The sequence below is a fragment of the Manduca sexta genome, chromosome 7 (genome assembly GCF_014839805.1).
Source record: "Manduca sexta isolate Smith_Timp_Sample1 chromosome 7, JHU_Msex_v1.0, whole genome shotgun sequence".
Classification (NCBI taxonomy): Eukaryota; Metazoa; Arthropoda; class Insecta; order Lepidoptera; family Sphingidae; genus Manduca; species Manduca sexta.
Window position 1 is genome coordinate 7,131,960 of NC_051121.1, and position 20,386 is coordinate 7,152,345.

The 20,386-nt window shown below is 32.5% G+C and overlaps 1 long non-coding RNA gene across 1 annotated transcript in view; it reads right to left on the minus strand.

The window, feature by feature from the left end:
• The window catches only part of LOC119193807, a 101,080-nt gene that overhangs the window by 9,177 nt on the left and 71,517 nt on the right, over positions 1 to 20,386 (minus strand). Inside the window, exons 2-3 of the long non-coding RNA XR_005114055.1 lie at positions 12,051 to 12,079; positions 2,396 to 2,451 (exon numbers count right to left, since the gene is read on the minus strand). This is a non-coding gene — a long non-coding RNA (uncharacterized LOC119193807). The remainder of the gene's footprint in view (positions 1 to 2,395; positions 2,452 to 12,050; positions 12,080 to 20,386) is intronic.

Sequence of the window (20,386 nt, forward strand, 5' to 3'; positions counted from 1 at the left end):
TTGCTCGCAACTTCGCCGGTATGAACAGTCTTACCCAGTAGAAAAGTCTCGAAAACATTAGATGTTCATTGTACGTCAGCGACATCTATTTATAATTTGGAGAAAATTATCGGGATTAAAGTAGTCTATGTTAATCCAGGACATGTTCTACCCATGTGCCAAATTCCATCCATATCCCTTCAGCGGTTTCCGTGTTTACTTCTAACGCACATCTAATCGTCCAATCATTTTCGCGGACAATCATTCAAAATATCAGTAAGATAAGGTATCCATACATAACACTATCTTGGAATCCAAATTTAAAATCAAATACGTAAAGTACAAAGCAAGGAAAAATTTCCGCGTAAACAAAATAATCATTTCAAAATGGCCGCCGTATTTTCCCGCCGTATTGATTTTTTTAGTTCAGTACTATTTATAGAATAATTGCACGTAATTTTAAATAAGTTTGCGAAGGCACATGTGTATTAACTGTCATCGATCAGTCATTGTACATTTAGTATGAATTGACCTGCCAATAGCATAGAAGAAAATACCTTTGTATAGGGCTTTTTATAGAGACAATATTGTAGTGCTTTGTGGCATACCTTGGGAGAGGTCTATGTCCAGCAGTAGACTACAACGAGGGGATGATGATGATGTATAGTTGTATACTGCCTCGGTAGCGTAGTTGTACGGTACGACTACAATACTAAGGTCTCAGGTTCGATCTCGGGTTGGGTAAATTGATATTTTGTTTTTCTATTCAGTATCAGCTCGGAATCTGAAATTTATTCCCGATATTTCGATAGGATTGCTACTTATCACATGGAACGGAATACACGGCAGAAAATGGATACGCCATTTGCGCCTCTGCTCTGTCCACCCCTTCGGCGATAAAAGGTGGGAGGGAGTGTGTGGACGTTCAAGGCATGCTGGCTAAACTACACACTATTTGAGAATAAAATTTAACCGTTTTATATTTTCGCAGTAACTTAGTAATTTTAAATGGTAATTTTTTTTTCTAGCGGTAGGCAAAAATACTACACTTCCAAATGCTCCTTTCAGTCTGTATTAAAACTCTAGTCATTTTCAACAAGCCTTCTACCAGCGCCATATATTTTTTTTTCTCTATAATATTAATTATATGTACTTAGCAGCGTGACAAAAATAGTATTTTATCAGCTTGGATAAAATGGCTGTAGGTATCTATAAATTTAACTTAACTCGTCATGCTCCCAAGTTAATAATATTGTACTTGTTCAATGTAAAACGACTATCTGCGAAAAAAAATTCTTGACCTTTTAGTAAACACATCTAGTCACATAGTTAGAGGGTCATTAGCTCGTAGCCAATTCGATCAACTTGTAAGCTTATAATAATAATGGAAGGATGCTCTTAAGTTGATCACGATACGTGAAGACCTCTCAATCTGTTATACAGGGTGATATAAAGAAACGATATGATTAAAATCAAATTTTTGTTCGGAAATTGTCGACTAAATTTACTATGAGTGTATACACTTTGAATTATGTTTCATTCTTTAGCTCATGCAAAACTTGACTGTTTTGAGCCCTGTTTTAATTAGCTTTGAACGACGATTTTACATCCTGACCATTGGCTGAGTATTTAATCAAGAGATTTTTGATAAAATTAACAGTTTATATATAAAAATGGATCGGCCCGTGCAGGAAGAATCCAGTCTGGTGAGTTTTTGTGAGTCCCGCCCTACCCCAACATGCGATGAGTTGGCCCGCATTTAAGAGTTTGCCGTATGCTGCTGGAATATTTTAAAATTGGGTACATTGTGGAGGGTTGTAAAGATAATTTTGCAATCTATCAAATTATTAATAAAAACTACAAAGTCTATAAACTGATATTGGGCCTATTGCAAAAACATGTTATTTAAGTTGCTTTTACTTATAATCATGTGGTTATATATATGAGTTTTTACACGTGAAGTACTCCTTTCCTGTGCGGAAAGACCGACAAAATAAATGTCCTTTCTTTATTAAAATTAAAGATATTCAATACCAAAAAAAGTAACATATATAATCGGAAATTTTACAAAATACCCAATTGACAAATATTTCTGCGACTACACAAATAAAAAATTGACCACACGTATTACAAATCCAGCTACTGTTGATGTCAATATTCATCTCGCCTTAGTTAATTTTATCTTAACGACCTAATCCACTTAGGGCTAATCATTTCGTGCCTGATGTTGCAAAAGTCCTTACTTTGCGATAAAACATGACGCAAATAACATTAAATATTTCATCATTACAATTTTAAAGATAAAATCAAATAAATTTAACGAAATTTTGGCAGCAAACATAAATATCTTAGCTTATTTTTTATTAACAAGGTGTCGATCTAAATAACAAAATTTAATATTAATTAACGTACTTACCTTAATGTATTGGAATAATTCAGGGGAGCATTTTCGGTTACTCTATACAGAGTGATCTGTGAACAAATAAAAATGAATTAGTCTACCACAGTGTAATTAAATTATATATGAATTATCGCTTGCTTTAACGGTGAAGAAGAACAACAAAAAGAGGGTTTATGAAGTCTGCCATGCGCACTAGGCCAGTGTGCCTACTAAGGCCTAATCCCTCAGTAGTAGAGGAGGCCCGTGCCCAGCAGTGATATTACGCACATAGATTTATACATAGAAGACAGTTTGTCTTAACAGGTTACTATAAAGAATGAGTTATTAATTTACGAAACCGTAGTTTTCAAACGAAATATTTTACTTTCCATGTAGCAGTTAAGATTTATAAGAAACTGGCACACAATAGCGTAAATTCTGACACTAACTGCGTATCTAATAAAAGTGGGCCGAAATTGTCACGCAAGCCTTCGTGGATCGTCGCAAATTAACTTTATATTAAAACTGTATTTCAATTTAACGTATTACCTTTCAAATAGTATTAAATTGTTGAATGTTTGCCAATTGAAAATTGCCGTTAATCTGTTTAGTGTGTTTTTGTTGCGAACGGTACTTATTGAATCTCTAAATAAGACGAGGCACAGACAGACGCTGTACGTATATTGGAATTGCTGAACGCCTTTCAATTTTGAATACAACGTGCTCTTAATTTACATCATACAATACAACCATTCAGTTTTTACATTAAAAGATTTGGCGTATTTCATAGGCGAACGTTAAAAATAACAGGAATCTGCGAAGTTATTCAAAACATTTTTAAGTATTTTGAAATCTACATTCATATACATTAGGTACATTCTTTCACAGCTTTGCTTTTAAAAAAGTAAATTAAAGCAAAAAATCTAATCAATACTAGAAATGCTAATAGCAGGAAAATCTGTCGTTGACAGCTCTCAAGCGTCAGTATGCTCGGCAGAATTTACGCAATATCCGTCAAGGCATCTTACAGTACCACCTAAGTTAGGGCATAACCCAAATACTACACTAATAGTAATCACTGTCAGGTACCGTTGGCAAAACAGATTATTAGTCTTAGGTATGTTACATATTATTTTTACGTAGATTTTCGAAACCTTCATAAATATATAGTATTTATGTACACAAATACTTTATATGCCATAATATTTTGTAAATAAAAGCATTCCAAAACTGTATGTGTAGAATGAAGCATCAACCATAATTATATAGTACTTAATCTGATTTGCTATCGGTTGAGTTAAGATTATAAATACTAGCAGCATCGCAGCATTACTACGGCGCCTCACATACCTAGAGTTCAGCCGCGTAATGCAGAACATTTTTTTGCTATCCCTACGTAACCAATAGCGGCTCAGTGGCCAAGAAACTCCGCATTGCGGCGTCCACGGCGCATTTTTTCGTAGTGGTTTTAAACTAATTAATAACGATTACGAAACCACAGCTAAATAGGTCTTCTAATCGTCGTCGACACGATCTTTACTCGCTATAATTTTTGTTGCGGTTTTCTGCGATGTTTTGTCTTTTTGTGATAAGTCTGTACGTGATAAATTTTAAATCGATGTTAGTAGACCTATAAGGTAAGGAATCTTGTATATAAGTGATGATATTAGTTTTAATTGTTCTTCTTAGACTAGACCATTTATTATGACCGACAATAACATAGATGCATGATAAAATTTTTGTAGGTCTAATGGGTATTTCGTACCCGACGGTTTTATTTTGTCATTTTATCTAGATGTTATTTGTATGCTGTACATACCTTTAAAAGTTATATGTATCAGAATTTATATTATTATTTATCATTTGTGTTTTTTTAGATGCATATGTCTCTGGTGTGTTATTTAATAAATAAATAAATACCTTACTTTTACTGAGTAATATTCATTGTATAGATTCTTACGTATGCATTCAAAGGAATTTTGGCTAACTTATTCGACTATACGAACTGAAGCAAAGTAGTCGTGCAAAATTAGTAAAATAATATATTTAAAAAAATATATTTTTCTCAAATAGTCAAAACGTATACATTACTGTAACATCATTAAATCTCTGTACGATATCGAGTTTCGATTGATTGCGAAATGACTGTCAAGCTGTAAATTAGCAGCGGCTTGTCGTTTAGTAAACATTAATTATGAACAGACAGACAGATAGATATATAGGTATGGTTGACGTGCAAATATTAGTGTTCACAGGTGTTATTACACAGTGTTATGTAAAATATTAGTTTTTACTTAAGTGCAAGAGGTCCTTGGCGTATTGGCGTAGTTAAAAAGATTATAGATTTCATTCTCAAGTGAAGTAATAGTGTATTTTTAGAACAAACTTAAGATTAACTGGATTGGATGACTCTAAAGCTGCTTCAAGCGTTTAAGAATGAGGCTACGTGCGTGCAACATAATATATGCCGGAGGGTAGGATATGTAAACGGAAAACTGGGAAATAAAATTTTACATATTTGGAGTTAGTCTCACCACACCGCAGATTAATAAATCATTTCAGAAATGAAATTAAATAAATATTATTAATTCAAATAGACATGCTGTAGTTAAGTCATACAATTTGATCAAGATGCATCACTTGCTAGATTATATGATGCAATTAAAATGTTATTGATTCTTCATTAAAAATTAGGTGTATTATTTTAATTTATATCTATGTTTATATCGTTCCTTGTCATTTATTTATACTACACAAAATATTGTATTATAACATTATTTACTAAATTTGACCGTTTTGCTCACGCTTAAACATGTTGGCGGCAGTCTGTAAGTAAGAAGCAAGTAGTTATTGATTCGTGTATTTTTTTTTCTGTTACGGGTAATGTAGCCTGTAAGTAGGAGAGCACCGCAACAAATAGTATTGATTCGTGTATTTTTTTAATTTATCCGGGTGCGGCAAAACTGCATTGTACCTGATGGTAAATACAATACCGTCCAGATAAAGTATTGAATGACAACTTATGGATGGCTGATGATGGCCATCTCATGTTAATTGACACAATGATGCCGACCTACTAAGATGCTTCTTCACGCTACGGCGAAAGGACCCAGGAGTACAGGAAACGGGAAGCAAGCGCCCAGCAAACTATTCCAAAACCTGATGGTGCGACAAAGAAAGGTGTTAGCAAACCTACGGGTTTCACTTAAAGCTGTGGTGTCTCTACTACATGTGGTTCTGCTAAGGAAAGTAATGGCATGTGTCGTGTAAGTCTTGTTTACTGTTTTATTGAAAAAAAAAAATGCATTGAAAACATTAAAAATTGTCCGCTGTAAGATCTCATCGCCTTCAGATACGTGCATCCTGGTTTTAATAAACGAGAGACTGTTCATTTAAATCTGAAACATCCATTATAATTACCGAACTATAAAGTCCTTCAAACCATTATTTCAGTGATTATATACTGTTAAGACTACAGAAATAGCACACGGTGGTATCTACAAACACCGATTCTTGCATAAACAAATCGACCACCTAGATTTACGTCTCCTGCGTCACGAAGGCTGTCTAAAGAAAAATAATGATAGGCAATCAGTATTATAATCCATGTCAAGGGTGTAAGAAGGCTCCATTGAATCTCACGCGATTTCTCGCGCAATTTAAGACGTTATCTGTTAATAAATCATTAAAAGTCGTTTTAATTTGCAACCACCGACCAGTGTAAGTTGGTCTCTGGTGTACATAAATTATTTTTGTTTAATTACTTTAATTACTGGTAAATAGTGGCAATGGTAGTTATTAAAGGGCGTTTGAAATGATTTCGTAATTTTAAATGGCTTTTTACTAAATAAAAGTAATGTCTAGATAGAGAAGTTTATGACTAATCTAGCCAAATCTAAAGTTAAATCAGTATACTAAAATTTTATTATTAATTAGTCGTCTTAGGTAACACTGTATTGGTGGACTATTAATTTTACTAAATATTTAACTACGTGATTGATGAAAATTTCTAAAAATTGTGAGGTGCGCCTACGCAGCTGTCAAAAATCCAAATTACATGCTGTGTTTTAATAGTAGTTATCGTCTACTTCAGACAGATGCATTTAAGTCTTCTAAATCATTTATTGGCTAGCCTTATATAAACGTTTTATTTCTTCTAATATGAATTTATATTGTATGCTTTAAAATATATATTTTAAGATACATCCATTTGCGCTACGAAAAATATAATTTTCATAACTGCGCTAGCTGGGCAAATCAAGATTGTTTTATTAGCTACGAAATGTCATAATTAGTTTTCTAAATAAATTACGCGTAAATACACCAATTATGTAAAACAATTGTTAATTACATTATACAATTAAAATGAGAGGTCTACGTATATTGGACACCGTAACCGGACGTATCTGGGCCGCAGATTAAAGATTACAAAATGGTTAACAAAACAAGGTGACAAAACTGGGCGTGTATTGATTTATTACTTTGTAGAGTAATATGCATAAATAAAACGTTATCAATGCTTTTAATTTTAAATTTAGAGTATTGAAAGGTTAGACCCGCTGGCGACGCGCTAAAACCGGTAGCTATCGTAACCTAATATTTTTTTATAAATAAATGTCGAGAAGTCTGTTGGACGCACTCATTGTCCTTAAACAGAAGCCGAACCAAATTATAATTTTAAGCATGATACTGCGCGATTTAAAGTTGCCGAAGAATTTTAGTTTTAACATAAATTAGCCAGATTGGGCTTAGTGGCAAAATAGACAAAGGTATAACCTATCTCGACGAGCTTTCCTTCAAGCAGCAGTGTTTAGTCACTGTTGTGTTCCGGTTAGGGACATGTATCCAGTGTAACTACTAGACATAAAAGACTTGACATCCTATGTTTCAGGATAGCTAGCACAGTGGAATACCAAATAATACTTTGTAATTCAAAATTTTGGATAGTGTTTCTGCAGTTTATAGGCGGTGGTATCGCTTACCGTCAGGCGAACGGGAAGCTCCTCTCGTAATTCAAAGCAATAAAAACGATGTTTCATAAAATATAACATTAATAAAATAAATTTCTTACAAATGACAAAAATGTTATCTAATTTAACCATTAATTCAAATGAAATCTAATTAAAATTATGCTTAATATTTCAAATAGCACGTATTAAGTCCAAATCTGGTCCAAGTTCATTAATTCCGTACGTGGGCCGAGCGACTGAGAGACGATCTGTAAACGTCTCACAACTAATTACAGGCCAAATTACGAGTTAAAAAAATTAATACATTAATCTATTAGCAAGAACTGTGTTTGTCCATCTCTACTTAATGAATTGACTGTTTGAGATTAGAATATGAATTGATATGGTTCTTTTGGGTTAATTAATATTAATAGTGCCACTTGGCCAACAAAAAATAGTTGATTGAACTCTTTCGAAGTCATAAAAAATATTTGTTTGATACGTCAAGCGGCCTATGTCAGTTTTTTGTTGGTATTACGTTTTAGCTTGAAGAACTGTATTTTCGGTTTTCCAATTTAAATAACCAATAAATGAATATACGAAACAACAAATTATTTTAAAATGTTAACAAAAAGCAATTATTTTCATATTGTTTCTTCCTACATCGTTGCCTTTATCTAATTACCTTTACCTATTTGTCTCTACCGATTCTAAAAAAATATTTTTTTTTTCATGTTGTTTTCATTCGGCTTAAAGGCTACCTATGACTTAATATACAAAGTAATTCATGTGTTTATTCCCAATAAAACATAACACGTATATAACCAAGTGGCAATCACTAATATAGTTTTACAACATACATAATAAATATAGGGTCACAAATACGTGGGCCGTTACCATGAAATCAGGTCCTATAGTAAATCAAAAACGTAGTAAACCAGCACGCGACCCGCCCTCCTACCACGAAATAAATTAATGCCTCTGTCGCACTAGCGATAGAAAGCGATACGATAATATTTATTGCGACTTTATGAAAACGGTTAGTATTAAAAATAAAAATATTTTACGGATTTTTTCGCGGTTTTTATATTATTATTTTAACGCCGGGAGAAAATAATAATATAAAAACCGCGAAAAAATCCGTAAAACAGTTTTATTTTCAATGTCTAACGTTCGCGTAAACATAAGAAATCATTACGGTTACGATTAATTTATTTGCTTTTAAGTAACGTATTTTGAATATAATTGAATTATTTTATTTTATGTATTGTTGTATATTTTATTATTAAATAAATTAATGATCCGTTATTCCTTAATGTAAATAGCAACTATAGCATAATTGGCATGAGTTTCGGCAGGAAACGAATTTTTTTTCAGGATTCCATCAATCTTGACATTTTACTTATGTTTTTTAGTGCCAATAATTTTAATTTAAGACCACAATAAACTGCAAAATTCTGCAAAATTATCGAATAAGGAATTAAGCTATGGATACAAATCTTCGCTTAGCATAGCGTCGGATACGACACAGAATCAGAAATAACTAACGTTGATGCATAAGTTTTTGTTGTTAAAATTTCTATGTCAGCGTTATATGGCTAATAAAAAGATCTGTTAGATATTCAAATTATCGGATTGGAAAAAGTCGAGGAGGTCTGACAATGAGAAATCGTATTCTTTGTTGAGATAATGTATATCGAATTGGTATATGAATTATAAGCCTACATTCATCTCATTGAAGGTTTAAGGGGATTAAAACTTTAATAACTGACCTTGATAAAGTGGAAATGTGTTCTTGGTGATTTAATTTTAATTAACATAATCATGTTAGGCGGATTAATAAACTAGTATAGGTATCAATGTCATTGTCATTATTAGCACGTAAAGTATTTCAACTCTTGAAAAGAAATCATATGTAAGCGACAAATATACCAAAAATAAATTATATAAATATTTAGAATCGCCGTGTTTTTCTGCGTCATTTGATATAGGTTTTTTATGTCTAGAACAATTTTAATATAATTAGAGTATATCTTTATAAAATAAAAAGTTTAAATTTTATGAATTTTCATATTAAAATCAAAACTTTTAAGCACTGTATTCAATAATTTACTGATTGTCGTTATTGTCTTCAAGCGTTAATTTGGACCTGCCCCTCATCTGTCTCCGGTCATGTCGGATTGCTGTCTCACCGCAATATGAGAGTGAAGGAACAGAGAGTGCACCTGTGTATTGCGCACTATAATATCTCCTGCGTACTTGACTGAACTCCGTTGAGAGTGGCCGAAATTCGGTTAGGACGGAATCAATCAACATTGTCTATAAAATCGCCTGATGTCTTGTTATTTCGAAGCTACAATGCGATGAGGAATCTTCTATTTTAACTTTGGTTCATGAAGATGTTTAAAACAATAGCTTTTTATAAGGATTTATCATCTATCATAAAGAGCATCTTAATATACCAATAGGAACGATAGTAGTTGTAAGATTAATAAAAAACCTGGGTTTTATGAGGACTTACCACCACTTATGACAGGGATGGCGAACCAATGGCGCGTGACAGAATAATTCGGGCACACGTGTAATATGCCAAAGATTGTATATTATTATGTACGTCAGGTGCAGTGAAAGCAGCAAAGGCTGAGCCCCGAAAAAAAAAACAAAAACATAGTTGTTGGGTCATAAAAAGTTGCTAAATTTGCACTTGGATAGATAAATCGGGTCCTAGAAACGTTACAGGCCATATTGTTTTATAAAAGGCACGTTAACCATTAAAGTTTTGCCTTCCCTGACCTATGATATTCTAAGATACCAAGAAGAATATAGTTTTGTTGCAGTAAATTTCCGGAAAATCCAATTTTATCGCGTAAAATGGAAATTCAAATTTGAATAAAAATATCTGACATTCCTGGAATGCGGTTATGTATGCTTATTGGTAAGGTAAGCAAATATGTGACCTAGGCTGTGCTATGAAGTTTCTATCTATACTAAAATTTGATATACCTTCCCGTTCGCCTGTATCGCGTTACAAGTCTAAATAATAGATCGCGGCCGTGATTTGAAATATTGATTCGTTGGACGGATTTTATTGCTTTGCTTTCGTACGAACGTGAGACAAATAAGCGCAAGTTTTAGAAAAAAGTTATTTTTTATTTTAATTTCAATGAATTTAATTTATTTTATAAAGAGTAATAAGAGGATGTTTTATTTTTCCGTAATTTATATTAATATCGTAGTTTTGTTTGGACACGAAGCTATTATATTCTAAAGTACTCATTTTCTTCAACAAAGACATTTTTCAAACATACAAGACCCTAATAATGTAAAATTTAAATTGCAAATGTTATTGACATTGATTTATTTGAAACAATAAATAGCATAAGATTTTTTTTATGGTGTAACTGGCCAACCCCGGTTCAGAAATAATTTACAAACCGTGAAGATCAAAATTCGAAACCCACAATAAATAAAAAAATCATTAAAAAAATCCACTCCCCCTAAATGCATGGAAAGATCTTGATAAACGCGAACTCTGATTATGCCTACGTATACCTTAGGCGTGGGTTTATGTATGTATTCAGTTGCCATAGTTACGTTTAAAATCAAACTTTTATTTGTGAAAGAACATCGTAAACCGATATTGTTTCTATTTATATGCCAGTATATCCATTAGTGAATCAAACACTAATAAAAGTTAATGACTAACGCAATTAAGTTAATGAACGTACAAAAAAAGTAAAACGCAAAAGGGTTGTCACCCCAAAGGTGACACGAATAGGGCTGCCGCGACGTAATTTGAATTAGAATAATAACGTAAATGTTGAAAGTATATTTTTTTTAAAGTAATATACTAGCTTTTGCCCTCGGTTCCGCCCGAGTGTAAGCGTTTTTCCGTGATAAAAGTCCCGTTTTATATTTTCCTAGGATAAAAGTAGCCTAAAGTATTCAAGAATAATGTAGCTTCCTATTAGTGAAAGATTAAAATTGACTCGGTAGTTCCAGTGATTACAAAGTTAAAGTTTTAACCCTTTATAATAAATGTATAGAATATAGATTGAACAATTTTAAATAGCAAGAAGATTACATTATAAAAATTTTCACGTTCCTGTATGGATTTTTCTTACTTACTTCCTTAGTATTTCTTATTTAATATCGCATGTTGTTATATTTTTATTATATTTTAACGGCTTATAAACTTTATACAATAAAATCTTTAAAGTATCTCATTATATTATCGTTTTTGCTTAAAGTTGACATTAACAATATTTCCTTATGCAGAATTTATAGTTACTATTCGAATATTTGACTATTTACCCGAATGATTTGAATACTGAATGTTTGATTTATCGATTGTTAAAGAGAAGAAATATTATTAAGGCTCAGTCTTATGCGTTGCGCAATTCTAGCATAATCGTATCGATTTCTTTCTTTTGTCTGTATATGGTTTTCCTTTTTTATTTATGTTTAAAGACTGGATTAATAAGTGTATAATATTCTTAATCCGAAGAGATTTAAAACACCAATCACAAAAAACTTTGTAAAATAAAAAGTGTAATTTTAATTTTTTTAACTTTAAAAACACAATGTAAGAAAATAAAAAAAATAATTAAACAGGGTGTATAAAAACATAGTAATTGAAAACTACGGTTTAGTTCAATTTATAGTTATTAATGAAAAAAAAAAAACTCAAAATGTGCTTGTAAATAATTCGCAAATCTGACGAATTTGCTCAAATTCCTTACCGATTTCCCGTTAACGCCAGCATGGGTTTCTGTGAAATAAAATACTAGCATTACATTTTGCAATCGATTTTCTAAAAAAAATGGCGGAATAATGTTCCAAATTTAAATAAATATCGAATAGGTTTAACGAAAAGTCGCGATTAGAATTAACAGTTCCCATTTCGTAACGGGTTGAATTGTAAATGGCACCCCTAACCCGTCAAAGCCCGTGGTGACAAAAACACAGTGAACTTACAGGGCGGTCTGAAAGACCCCACAGAGCCTGCCTTCAACACCATGGTTGGAGACGTTGTTTACTGCTCCGCTCTACCAACTAGAATGACTCGTGGGTGAATACCACTAAACCCAAGATCCCACGGGGCCGTACCAACACCACCAGCTCGCTACCACCACGCATGCGTGGTGGCGGGTGTGGGCAGAAAAATATTGATTATTTCGCGTACCCCCTATTTCCATGATGGCTCGATAAGGGCTCTATTCGCAGCAAAGCAGACAAATTGCTTGGGGTGGTGATTCCATCGACTAAAAGCGAGGTATTAATTATGTAGTGAATCGAATGATTGATTGGAATTGTCCTGAACGAAGCTTGGTACCGCTTGTGTAGCTTTTGTTACAATATATAATATAATATAGAAGGCAGTACATAATACATTATAATCGATATGAGACATCGTTATGTTATATTTAGTTCCAGTTTTATTTACTTTTTGTTTTTCGAATATCAATGCTATAGTGGTGCAGTTTAAATTTATATTCGAAAATGAAAACTAAAATAATATATATCTTGAATATACCTAGTCTTGCCATAAATATTGTAATAAAGAAAAAAGAAAATTGTTAACTGCAAATAACATTTATTACTTTTACAGTGTGTCAGTTTAATACATAAATATAAAACAATTAAAAATATAAAAGCTTATTCGAAGTGGTCTCCATTGGCTGCAATACAGTCCTTTAAACGATGAGGCCAGTTATCAATAGAAGCACGCACTCTTTCCATGGGAAAATTCTTCACTGCCAATCGTATAGATTGTTTTAGGGACTCAAATTATCATGGCGTTTAGAGCAAGCTGTACTCTCTAAAACTGACCACAAATCATAATCCAGCGGATTAAGATCGGGACTAGACGACGGCCAGTCTTCAGCTCTGATGAAGTCCGAAACGTTCGATTCCAACCAAGACTGCGTGGACCGAGCTTTATGACCCGGCGCCGAGTCTTGCTGGAAGGACCATACTTGGTTATTGAACATGGTGATGTTAAGGGGCTTAACTACCTTCTCAAGAATGGTATCTTGATACACTTGTGCCGATGTTTTGATACCTTTTTCACAAAAATATGGCTCAGTCACTCCTTCATAGCTAACACCCCACCAAACCATCACTGAAGTCGGATAATGTCCACGTTGCACTCTGTCGACTAATTGGGAAGCTTCCTTAGAGCTTTGAGCATAAATACGGTCATTTTGTTTGTTAAAATGTTGCTCAATTGTAAAAATTTTCTCATCCGTAAACAAAATTTTTCTGTGACCTCCCTTTGCGTACCGCTTCAGTAGTTGTTTCGATTTTACCACCCTATTCTTCTTTAAATTATCAGTTAAGAAATGGCCAGTGCGTCTCTTATAGGCTGCAAGTCCTAAGTCATCTTTTAAAATACGCGACATGGTTCTAGGTGCTATCTTCATTTCCCGAGATAAAATCTTTTGCTTTCGGACAGGATTTCTTCGAATTCTTTCCCTTACTGCTTTGACCACCTTTTTCGTACGAACACTACGTGGACGGCCAGATCTTTTCTGTCACAAACAGAGGAGGTCTCATTGTACCTATTAATAGCCCGGTACACAAACATTTTACTAATACCAAGTGTATGGAGAGTTTTAAAAATTGCATTTGGCTCCATACCTACTTTGTGTAATGCTATCACAGCGATTCGGTTCTCTTTATCACCCCACACCATTTTAATATCGCAAAATATTTTACAATGTATTGGCGCCAAAATGAGAAAACACAATGAACAATCGTATAAAAATGACAGATTCGAAATTCAAATGTAATATTTTTTTATAATTAAGTGTAACAGTATTTATGGCCAGACTAAGTATAAAAGTTTTTTTCCACGTATTATATTTTGAAGTCTTATTTATAGTCAAAGTTTAAGCATAACTATATGTTACTGTACCCACATTTATGGTTTTTGAACATATTTATTTATTAATATAATTACTCAAGGACTACATGTAGTATTATTCGTAGGGAAATCAAAAATGCTTTATTTAAATATATAACATAATAGCTTTAATGGCTTAGTTTAAAATAAACCTTTTAAATATATCATTATCGTCCATAAAACGACAATTTAACAACTGAAACAGCTAGAGTTCAGTTTTCGTGCCTAATAATTTATTTCTACATTACTGCGCTTGGCTTCGCGGTGCTTTTCCGAGAAATTGCGGCGCGGTCGATTTTTCATCAACCATGTCTAGCATGGGAAAATGTGTTTTCACAGGGCTAGTACGGAAAACTTTATATTAGGGATACATTATAATGGATTTCCTTTATGCTATACTTAAGGCTACACACAAAACAACTATATTACATAATATAACAATGTATCACAAAATAATCCCTTTACCAGATCATTCTGGTAAAGGGATTTGTACAAACGTTGTTATATAACGTGCTCATGCACGTTATATAACAACGTACAAAACTTGACATTTTTAACATTAGTTTCGCTTCCTTTAAAGAATCCCTATTTAAAACCTGTAACTAAGTAACTAGACTAATCATTCCGAATTTTGCGTGATGCTACCAATTAACTTAATTGTTGTGTATAGTTGTAATAGGGCTTCAAACTCATTTTGCTTTTTAATGTAATATTGATATATCATTTGTTTAGTTTGTAGTCTGTAACTGTACCTAATAATAAAAATAAAAAATAAAATAAATAAATATGTATATCCGGTTCCAATAGGCCGGCATAATTGTGTCGACTCTTGAGAGGTAATCATCTATTGTCACTCGAAATGGGCTAGTACGGAAAACTTTATATTAGGTATACATTATAATGATTTTCCTTTATGATATACATAAGGCTACACACAAAACAACTATATGTATATCCGGTTCCAATAGGCCGGCATAATTGTGTCGACTGTCGAGAGATAATCATCTATTGTCACTCGAAATGGGCTAGTACGGAAAACTTTATATTAGGTATACATTATAATGGATTTCATTTATGCTATACATAAGGCTAAAACAACGATATGTATATCTGGTTCTAATAGGCCGGCATAATTGTGTCGACTGTCAAGGGTTAATCATCTATCGTCAGTGGACATTCTATTGGTGTCCACTCCACTTAATGTTAAGTGCAGTGAGGTATCTATGCCGTGTGCATATAAAAAAAATAATGAACTTTTCTTTCGAAATTTGGAACTTCTATCACTATCCGTTAATATACTTAATTCGATAAATTGATTTCATCTGATTAAATAAATTGAATACATAGTATATTTTTGTAATCGAACAGTTAATACTTAACAAACATATTGATCGGTTCTTTTAATATTACCTACTACTACGCGTTATTAAATATTTCAAAAACAGCTGAAATGTTTAGAATTCGGAGAAACTTTTTATAGTATTCATAAATTATGCTGATAGTTTAATTGTGCGACTTATTAGTCTCTGTTAACGAGTTAGCGTAGTTCGCGTTTTATATTGGAGAATATGTGTATTATTGGAAATTAGGTGGTATTTATAGATAAAAATGAGATCAACCCATTTTTTCTTTCTCTAAAGTAATAAATTTATTGGTAAAAAGGAAATCTGTGCTCTATAAAATCGTTTCACAATAAAATAAGTTTTTTTTAAATCTACTGAATTTTAAGTCCGGTAACAACTTCTTGTTGACAAACTATAGAATTAAAAGTATGTATTTATACGTTGAATAATATTGTTGTGTTCAATAAAATAAAATCAAATTTATGCTTGACTACTACTTGAACGCTTTTGCATTCGAAATATCGTACAAAGTTAATTTATCAATATTTAATGATTTTAGTTTTTCCGCCGTAAAATGCTGAGTCACACAAATTTTTATAATAAAATTGCATAATAAAATAACAATAGACTCATTATAGTATTGATCAATACAAACTGCATTGTCTCTTCCAGGAGTTATAAATCAATTTTGATTACTTTCATAATCATCTTCAAGCTAGTCCGATATTGAGCATTGTCATTAACCGGCTGCAAAAAAGGAGGAGGTTATCAATACGGTTATTTTTTTAACGTTTGCTATTTATTATATATCAAGTTGAATAGGAAAGTAAATATAAAGTAGAGATAAAAAACAAACAATAATTACAAATGGCGGTCTTATCACAATCCACGACTTCTTCCAAACAACATAAATTTTATTTTAATAATTAAATTATATTCAACAACAATTTGTAAACAACAAAACTGCAAATTACGTCAAAGTTCGTGTTTGTAATGGCACAAATAATACTTATTTTAATAATGTAGGTAGTTACGACGGCGAGAAGCGCATTGCGGTTGTGCGGAGGACGCCGACGGCCGACGACAAAAACTTTTCTTTTATATAACACGGTTTATTACGCGAACTGTGGAATTCGCTGTATCTGTTCGAAGTTTGGCGATTTATAGCGCCTTACTTATCGATCGAAATGTGGTTGCATAGGCGAACATAAAGCCTCTTTTTGTAATAGGAGCTGGCAGCATATTTTTTTAATAGTTGAAATTATATGACTAACAATATACAGTATAAGTTCTATGTATTGTCTTATTACGATCGCGTTTTGTCGTACAATGTATTACAAATACATAAGTAGATATTTTAATTAAAATCTAGTTTGTTTTCGCTCCTTATTCACGCTTCTTCTGCTGTGCAACTCTGCCAGGGCGAGTTCTAGCCCAAGATGAAGTTGTAGGTGTGTTGTGTTGGTTATTTTTTATACAGTTTAAATCAAATTTTTCATACAATTTAATAAAGTTTAGTTAAGACCTGTGATTTTAAAACAAGTATTGTCATAAGCTTATACATAGATTGAATTACCAAATTAATCGTGTTATAATCGGAAGCATTTATTGAATAGTTCATTTTAAAAAGCGGAAAATAATGTATTCTATTAATTGCTTTTAAATTCTTAATAAAAACATTTTACCAAATAATACAAACAGAAGTAATTTTTTTGCATTCATCATGACAAGCAAAGAAAAAATGTATACATATTCTATGTGTAATAACTTACAATACTAATCACAAATAGGTGAAATCAACGATCGACAACTGACGATAAACACTCAGATCACGCCTTTTTCGCCGAGGGGGTAGGCAGAGTTGCAACCTAGCCACTTTCCAGTGTGTGTTCCGTCCCATGACGTGATAAAGGGCGAAGCTAAAAGGGCGAAGATAAACAGACAACCAAAGTCGCGTACAAATATACTTTAACTTAAAATACAGATCCTCATTAAAGCTAATAAAAAACATGAATTCCCTTCAACAAGTTCATTTATATATTGCTGAATTCTAGGACATAACCAAATGCAGAAATCATACATTACGGCCATTTTGTATAAAAAATACCCTAAATTATTTAATTCAATGGAATCAATACGCGCGTTGGCAAAAAATGTTTGTCGAAAGAGATTAACTAGTAACAGTTAATACGGGCTAAAATGTTTAATGATTAGCTAAAAAAGGATAATTATGGCCTATTATGTATATATTTTCACGCTTGTGTCTCCATAAGGATAACCAAATTAGAGTACAACTGCCCTTTTAATTTGGCCACGCCATTTTCGCCCAAAATGCGAGTAAAGGAGCGTATAACTATCTGGCAAATTAGGTAGATACTTATATGCTTTACGCTTCTTTTCGGTTTTAGCCAAGGACTCATAATTATATTCATTGTTTTCACAAGCGAAGTGTACAAACATTTCATAAGAAATGCATTTAATCGAAACTATGATAGTGCTATAATGTGCCTGTATATTATATTTTTAAACCAGATCTAAGACTAATAATTCTAAAGTAAATATTATATAAATAATGCAAGTTATCATTTCGCTTGCAAAAAAACTGCGTTGTAAATATTAAAACTTTACATTGTTGAAAAATTTATACATTCCTGCCGTTTCCCTATTTCTTAACACATATAAGATTACATAATTACAAATAAGCAATAAAAAAATAAATAAACGTTACTCAACCAGCCAGTGGTTCATTTTAAAAAGCGGAAAATAATGTATTCTATTAATTGCTTTTAAATTCTTAATAAAAACATTTTACCAAATAATACAAACAGAAGTAATTTTTTTGCATTCATCATGACAAGCAAAGAAAAAATGTATACATATTCTATATGTAATAACTTACAATACTAATCAAAAATAGGTGAAATCAACGATCGACAACTGACGATAAACACTCATATCACGCCTTTTTCGCCGAGGGGGTAGGCAGAGTTGCAACCTAGCCACTTTCCAGTGTGTGTTCCGTCCCATGACGTGATAAAGGGCGAAGCTAAAAGGGCCATAATATGGTATCCATAATAATTTCAATAATTCGACGGTTAAATGATTTAAGCGACTTTTTTTTTCGAAAAATTTTAACTATGTTAAAAAAACAAAAAATAACTTATTTTAATTATGTATGAAACTTAGTGTTACAAAAAATTTCGTTTAAGTCAATTAGCCTTTCTACCAACGATATATTACTTTATTTAATATACTTAATCTATAAACTCAAACAACTTATTTTCATGTTGACGCGTTGATTTCAAACCATCAAAGTGTTTTTGCAATAGCGAAAATCTTCAAAATAACAAAAACTGTTGCCATCTCTTTTACGTCGGTTCGTTTGATCAGAGAATTTGATGACAAAATGATAGACTTGTCTATTATTAAGCAGACGTCGGGTAGGTTTCCTTAAACGTACTGCACCTGGGGACAAGTTTTAATTATTCTTGTTTGAATAACTGTTCATTTAAAGTCTGCCAATGTTCTCACGGGTTATGGTAATGAATAAAATTTTATTGAATAATTGGTGCTTTATGGCATTTAGTATGTAAAAAGGTAAATAAATATAAGTTGAAATAGTAATATGAAATTTAATATCAATGCTCTTCATAAGGTGCTGGTGGTAGGATGAATTATTTTATATTCGCCCGGATAATGACCACCTTACACAAGGTGTTAAAACCCGCCATAGCGGCTCACGTAAGTGCGTCGCATTCCGGGATCAGCCTATGTATATCCGGTTCCAACAGACCGGCATAATTGTGTCGACTGCCGAGGGGTAATCAGCTCTCGTCAGTCGACTTTCTATTGGACTCCACTCCTCTTATTAGGTGCAGTGTGATTACTCTACCGTGCACGGAAAAAAAATTAAACGCCAGTTTCATAATATATCAGTTCAACCTAATTTCGCTAAAAATATTGAATTCGTCCGTTTTATATTATCGTATGCGATGAATGTTATTAGCAATTATTTTGTCAGGTAAAGATCATGATGGTGGGTCAGATATTTGTCCCAAAGATTCTAAGTCACTCTAAATTTAAATATACTAACCAAAGAAGTGTATTAAACGTATATTTTGACTAATGATTTCTTATGTTTAAGAAAATGTTAGACATTTAAATTAAACTATTTTTCGGATTTTATCGCGGTTTTAATATTTTACTTTTCTCCCGACGTTTCGAAGACTTTGCAGCCTTCATGGTCACGGGGGGAACTGTCGGGTACGTCGGGAGAAAAGTAAAATATTAAAACCGCGATAAAATCCGAAAAACAGTTTAATTTAAACGTATATTTTGATTTTTGTTGGTGTTATAACATTCTCCACGTCCGGACACAATTTTAAATATCTATAAAAAATTAAATTTACGACTCCAAACAAGTAATGACACAGTAAATTCAATACCAGAAGTTTTAACACAAAATGAACCTTTTAAATAATTTGTTTTATAGCCATTTTAATGAAACTTCGAAATAACAGGCGTGTTGAAAATCGAACGGAATTTGTTTTCTTGTTTCTTGAGAAGGCATTTTACGTTATCAAGTATTTAAAATATATTGACATGTGTGTAATGAGAATATATTTAACTTGATAATAATCAAACGCGTTGGTTTTAAAATCGGAGCTTCATTTACACACAACCAGTCAACTTGTGTTAATATTTATTTCTTTAACTTTATTCAGGGTAATTTTTACATTGCCTTTATTAATGAAGGGACATACTCGTCTTTACCTCTGCTAACCAGTGGCGGCCCTAAACGAAGCGAGGCCCCAGGCGAAAGCAAAAA